We start from the raw sequence: 7,757 nt of genomic DNA, 5'->3' as shown, positions 1-7,757 counted from the left end.
GGGAGACAACTTTGGAGATAGAAAGCCTTGGGAAGAAATCAGGGGACAGAGATGCAAATATCAACAACAGAATACAAGAGATAGAAGAAAGAATCTCAGATGCTGAAGATTCCATAGAAACCATGGACTCAACAGTTAAAGAAAATGCAAAATGCAAAAAGCTTGTAACCTAAAATATCCAGGAAATCCAGGACACAATGAGAAGACCAAACCTAAGGATTATAAGCATAGATGAGAGTGAAGATTTACAACTTAAAGGGCCAGCAAATATCTTCAATAAAATTATGGAAGAAAACTTCCCTAACCTAAAGAGAGAGATGCCCATGAATATACAAGAAGCCTACAGAACTCCAAACAGACTGGACCAGAACAGAAATACTTCCCGTCACATAATAATCAAAACACCAAATGTTCTAAACAAAGAAAGAATACTAAAGGCAGTAAGAGAAAAAGGCCAAGTAACATATAAAGGAAGACCTATCAGAATCACAGCAGACTTTCACCTGAGACTATGAAGGCTAGAAGGTCCTGGGCAGATCTCATGCAGACTCTAAGAGAACACAAATGCCAACCAAAACTACTATATCCAGCAAAACTCTCAATCACCATAGATGGAGAAACTAAGATATTTCATGACAAAACCAAGTTTACCCAATATCTATCCACAAACCCGGCCCTAAAAAGGATAATAGGAGGACAACACCAATACAAGGAGGGAAACTTCACCCTGGAAAAAGCAAGATAGTAACCTTTCATCAAACCCAAAAGAAGTTAAGCATTCAAATTTAAAAAATAACGTCAAAAATGATAGGAAGTAACAATCACTATTCCTTAATATCTCTTAACATCAATGGACTTAATGCCCCAATAAAAAGACACAGACTAACTGACTGGATACGTAAACAGGACCCTACATTTTGCTGCTTACAGGAAACACACCTCAGGGTCAAAGACAAACACTACCTTAGAGTAAAAGGCTGGAAGACAATTTTACAAGCAAATGGTCTCAGGAAACAAGCTGGAGTAGCCATTTTAATATCAGATAAAATTGACTTTCAACCCAAAGTCATCAAAAGAGACCCTGAGGGACATTTCTTGCTGGTCAAAGGAAAAATACAAAAAGAAGAACTGTCAATCCTGAACATCTATGCCCCAAATGCAAGGGCACCCTCTTTCGTAAAAGAAACTTTATTAAAACTAAAAGCACACATTGCACCTAACACAATAATTGTGGGTGACTTCAACACTGCACTTTCCTCAATGGACCGATCAGGAAAACAGAAACTAAACAGGGACACAATGAAACTAATTGAAGCTTTGGACCAATTAGATTTAGCAGATATATATAGAACATTCTATCCTAAAACAAAAGAATATACCTTTTTCTCAGCACCTCATGGTACCTTCTCCAAAATCGACCATATAATTGGTCACAAGACAGACCTCAACAAATATAAGAAGATAGAACTAATCCCATGCCTCCTATCTGATCACTATGGAGTAAAAGTGGTCTTCAATAGCAACAGAAACAACAGAAAACCCACATACACGTGGAAACTGAACAATACTCTACTCAATGATACCTTGGTCAAGGAAGAAATAAAGAAAGAAATTAAAGACTTTTTAGAACACAATGAAAATGAAAACACAACATACCCAAATCTATGGGACACAATGAAAGCAGTGCTAAGAGGAAAACTCATAGCCCTGAGTGCCTCCAAAAAGAAAATGGAGAGAGCATACATTACCAGCTTAATGACACACCTGAAAGCCCTAGAACAAAAAGAAGCTATTTCGCCCAGGAGGAGTAGAAGACAGGAAATCATCAAACTCAGGGCCGAAATCAATCAAGTAGAAACAAAGAGAACCATACAAAAAATCAACAAAACCAGGAGCTGGTTCTTTGAGAAAATCAACAAGATAGATAAACCCTTAGCCAGACTGACCAAAGGGCACAGAGAAAGTATCCAAATTAACAAACTTAGAAATGAAAAGGGAGATATAACAACGGAAACTGAGGAAATCCAAAAAATCATCAGATCCTACTACAAGAGCCTGTACTCAACACAACTGGGGAACCTGGAGGAAATGGACAATTTCCTTGACAGATACCAAATACCAAAATTAAATCAGGACCAACTAGACCATCTAAACAGTCCCATAATGCCTAAAGAAATAGAAGGAGTCATAGAAAGTCTTCCAACCAAAAAAAGCACAGGACCAGATAGCTTCAGTGCAGAATTCTACCAGACCTTCAAAGAAGAGTTAACACCAATACTCTTCAAACTATTCCACAAAATAGAAACAGAAGGAACACTACCCAATTCCTTCTACGAAGCCACAATTACGCTGATACCAAAGCCACACAAAGATCCAACAAAGAAAGAGAACTTCAGACCAATTTCCCTTATGAACATCGATGCAAAAATACTCAATAAAATTCTTGCCAACCGAATCCAAGAACACATCAAAATGATCATCCACCATGATCAAGTAGGCCTTATCCCGGGAATGCAGGGTTGGTTCAATATACGGAAATCCATCAATACAATCCACTACATAAACAAACTCAAAGAACAAAACCACATGGTCATTTCATTGGATGCTGAAAAGCATTTGACAAAATTCAGCATCCTTTCATGCTTAAGGTCTTGGAGAGAACAGGAATTCAAGGCCCATACCTAAACATAGTAAAAGCAATATACAGCAAATCGGTAGCCAGCATCAAACTAAATGGAGAGAAACTTGAAGCAATCCCACTGAAATCAGGGACCAGACAAGGCTGCCCCCTTTCTCCTTATCTTTTCAATATTGTACTTGAGGTACTAGCTCGGGCAATTCGACAACATAAGGAGGTCAAAGGGATACAAATTGGAAAGGAAGAAGTCAAACTATCATTATTTGCAGACAACATGATAGTCTACCTAAGTGACCCAAAAAACTCCACTAGAGAGCTCCTACAGCTGATAAACAACTTCAGCAAAGTGGCAGGTTATAAAATCAACTCAAGCAAATCAGTGGCCTTCCTATACTCAAAGGATAAGCAGGCTGAGAAAGAAATTAGGGAAATGACCCCCTTCACAATAGCCTCAAACAGTATAAAGTATCTTGGGATGACTCTTACCAAACATGTGAAAGATCTGTATGACAAGAACTTCAAGACTCTGAAGAAGGAAATGGAAGAAGACCTCAAAAAATGGGAAAACCTCCCATGCTCATGGATCGGTAGAATCAATATAGTTAAAATGGCCATTTTGCCTAAAGCACTATACAGATTCAATGCAATACCCATCAAAATCCCAACTCAATTCTTCACAGAGTTAGAAAGAGCAATTATCAAATTCATCTGGAACAACAAAAAACCCAGGATAGCTAAAACTATTCTCAGCAACAAAAGAAAATCTGGGGGAATCAGTATCCCTGACCTCAAGCAATACTACAGAGCAATAGTGTTAAAAACTGCATGGTATTGGTACAGTGACAGACAGGAGGATCAATGGAACAGGATTGAAGATCCAGAAATGAACCCACACACCTATGGCCACTTGATCCTCGACAAAGAGGCTGAAAACATCCAATGGAAAAAAGATAGCCTTTTCAACAAATGGTGCTGGTTCAACTGGAGGTCAGCATGCAGAAGAATGGGAATTGATCCATCCTTGTCTCCTTGTACTAAGCTCAAATCCAAATGGATCAAGGACCTCCACATAAAGCCAGACACTCTGAAGCTAATAGAAAAGAAACTGGGGAAGACCGTTGAGGACATCGGTACAGGGAGAAAGTTTCTGAACAGAACACCAATAGCGTATGCTCTAAGAGCAAGAATTGACAAATGGGACCTCATAAAATTACAAAGTTTCTGTAAGGCAAAGGACACCATCAAGAGGACAAATCGGCAACCAACAAATTGGGAAAAGATCTTCACCAATCCTACATCAGATAGAGGGCTAATATCCAATATATATAAAGAACTCAAGAAGTTAAACTCCAGAAAACCAAACAACCCTATTAAAAAATGGGGTACAGAGTTAAACAAAGAATTCTCACCTGAAGAACTTCGGATGGCGGAGAAGCATCTTAAAAAATGCTCAACTTCATTAGTCATTAGGGAAATGCAAATCAAAACAACCCTAAGATTTCATCTTACACCAGTCAGAATGGCTAAGATTAAAAATTCAGGAGACAGCAGGTGTTGGAGAGGGTGTGGAGAAAGAGGAACACTCCTCCACTGCTGGTGGGGTTGCAAATTGGTACAACCACTCTGGAAATCAGTCTGGCGGTTCCTCCGAAAACTGGGCACCTCACTTCCAGAAGATTCTGCTATACCACTCCTGGGCATATACCCAGAAGACTCCCCACCATGTAATAAGGATACATGTTCTACTATGTTCATAGCAGCCCTATTTGTAATTGCCAGATGCTGGAAAGAACCCAGGTATCCCTCAACAGAAGAGTGGATGCAAAAAATGTGGTATATCTACACAATGGAGTACTATTCAGCCATTAGAAACAATGAATTCATGAAATTCTTAGGCAAATGGATGGAGCTAGAGAGTATCATACTAAGTGAGGTAACCCAGACTCAAAAGGTGAATCATGGTATGCACTCACTAATAAGTGGATATTAACCTAGAAAACTGGAATACCCAAAACATAATCCACACATCAAATGAGGTACAAGAAGAAAGGAGGAGTGGCCCCTGGTTCTGGAAAGACTCAGTGAAACAGTATTCAGCAAAACCAGAACGGGGAAGTGGGAAGGGGTGGGTGGGAGGACAGGGGAAGAGAAGGGGGCTTGCGGGACTTTCGGGGAGTGGGGGGGCTAGAAAAGGGGAAATCATTTGAAATGTAAATAAATTATATCGAATAAAAAAAATTAAAAAAAAAAGAAGTTAAAAATAAAAAAAAAAAAAAAAAAAAAAAAAGAGGAGGCCTCTGATGGATATTAACCAACCCTGGCATATCAAGCTGCAATTAGACTAGGTACATCATCTTTTATTGAAACCAGACAAAGCATCTCAGTAGGAGGAAGGGGTCCCAAAGGCAGGCAACAGATTCAAAGACAAAACTACTGTTCCTGCTGTTAGGTGTCCCACATGAAGACAAAGCTACACAGCTGTAACATGTGCAGAGGGCCTAGATCAGTCCCACGCATGCTTGCTGCTTGGCAGCTTAGTTCAAGTTACCCTTTATTCATACATGTTCCTTCCTGGTTACTAAATTATACCAAGTCTTTCAAGCTAACTTGGATGCCACCTCCTTCCCGAAGCAGTCTTCCACCATCAGAACAAGCTGAGACTAGATCTGTGATCTCTCTTCTTAGTACTTTCAGCACCCTGGATCTTTTCTTTTTCATAGTACTTGCCACCCTGTAGAGCCAGACCCAACTTTTCATTCCTAGTGGATCCTGAGCTCCGTAGTGAAAATTGTATCTTCTGTCTGCAGTTTTAACCACAAGCAAATTGTTAATATAAGAAGCAGGGGAAAATGAGTCTGTTATATCCCTGTTATGATGACCCATGTTTATAAGCCCAGAATTGTGGAGGTGGAGATCTGTCAGTGGAGACTGGTGACCTCCAGGCCAATGAGAGAGACCTGGTCTCAAAATAAGGTAGATTGCTCCTGAAGAATGATACCCCAGGTTGATCTTCAGTTTCCACATGTATATATACACACATGTGTAGGCACATATAGATTTATGTTTATATATATATACACATACATACATACACCATACACTAAATGAATGAAAGGATAGATAGATAGATAGATAGATAGATAGATAGATAGATAGATAGATAGATAGATAGGGAGATAGATAGATAGATAGATAGATAGATAGATAGATAGATAGATAGATAGATAGATAGATAGACAGACAGACAGACAGATAGGGAGACAGACAGACAGACAGACAGACAGACAGACAGACAGACAGACAGACAGACAGACAGACAGACAGACAGATAGATAGATAGATAGATAGATAGATAGATAGATAGATAGATAGATAGATAACATGGAGAAAGAAAGGAGGGGAAACCCCATTTACTAAATACTATATATGAGAGACATAGGAATTTAACTATTTTCACCAAGCTCATGCAGCCAAGGCTGAATCCACAATGAGACTATATTTTGAAATGAGGACTTTTGGGAGGTAATTAAGTTTGAGCAAAGTCAATTGAATCCTGATCTAAGTAAACTACTCTCATGTGAAACACCAGAGAAAAGACAATAAGGAAACAAAAGAAGACCATCATCTCCACATTAGAAAGAAACAAATCCTATAGACACCTTAACTTTGAAGACAGGGTTTCAAAGATTATAAAAAATAATACATTTTCAAGTTTAGGCTAGCATATTTATGGAGTTCTATTATACCAGACTTAGAGTAACAAAGTGAATAATAGAAATCTTTAGCACCATAATATGGTCATAGAAGATGATAGGAAAGAAGAGTGGTTCATAGCAAGATGTCTCCTCAACAGAGAACCTAAGGATTGGAACATAAGAACCCTATAGACCCCAGATGTTCCACCATCAGAGTCCTTGTAGCACTCAGAGTGAAGCTCACACCCACAGGCTACTTCTGCCTAGATACTGAGGGTTAGTTATATGTTAAAGCCAAAGGGTCTCTTTACAGCTGGACTCTGAGCAGAATCATTATTCTGTATTTTACTCCTGCCTAGCAGAGACCCAAGAAATCTATGGCTTGTGGCTCAACGGACTCCTCTTGCTTTCCTCATGGCCTTCTCTAGGGTCAGAAATCCCATCACAGCATGATGAGCTTCTTTCATTTCTTCTCATCCTACATCAACATTTCCCACAAGACGTCTCTTGCTCATTTAACTCTACCTTGGCTCTGCATGAGCCCTTCAGAGCAGGCGGAATATAGGGGGTTTTGTATAGAAGCTTCCTATAGGATGATTATTTTAGAATCATTGCCTGGATATATTGTTCTACCAACCTGGAGAGGAAATGTTTTATGCCCATGATCTAAAACAAGAAGTTAATAGGATGGAGAAGAGGGTCCTGTGCCAACATACAACAGCTGTGAACGGCGAAGCAACATCCTTTCTTCTAAAGCAAAGCATCCATTGTTGTGCCTGCCTTCAGTGGTAAAGACGCTTTTACCTATCTCTCCAAGCACTTCTCCTGTCCCTGACTGTGAGCAGCTCTTTTGAACCTAATGTGACTCTCATCAGGTTTCTGAAGTGACCTCTGGAGAGGAGGCTGTCAAAGTTTCAACCTAAAGCCTGAAACATGATCTTTATGGGGAGAAATGAGAGACCTATTAAGGAAGCTTGGTGGAGGGGGAAGGGTGGTATGGTGTAGATGAGCAAGGTGTCTTGCAAGTGGACCCAGCAGGCGAGTCATAACTCAGCAATGCATTGCCTCATTTATCCCCTGACCAGGACTCCAGATCCAGCTCAAGATCCAGGAGCTATTGCACAAGATGACAGCATAGTCACTAGTTACCATGTGACTAGGGATATTAGATACATGACAAAGCAGGGGGAATATAGCATTTGGCACATTTAGAGGACAAAGAACAGGTCCTGGTGAACTTGTGCATGCCCAAAGAGCACCCAGCTACTTGATTAAAAAGAGCAAGTTGTGAGACTATATCTCCTACCTGTTATTATGCTTTCTTATACCCCTGAAGGGACAAAGCAGGAGCTCACTCATGAGTTGCCACTGCTTTAAGACTTAACTTACTACTGCTAGCTGAAGAAAGTTAAAATGAAGTCAAA

This window comes from Apodemus sylvaticus, chromosome 17 (genome assembly GCF_947179515.1).
Source record: "Apodemus sylvaticus chromosome 17, mApoSyl1.1, whole genome shotgun sequence".
NCBI classification, from domain to species: domain Eukaryota; kingdom Metazoa; phylum Chordata; class Mammalia; order Rodentia; family Muridae; genus Apodemus; species Apodemus sylvaticus.
Note: the sequence above shows the minus strand (reverse complement) of the source record.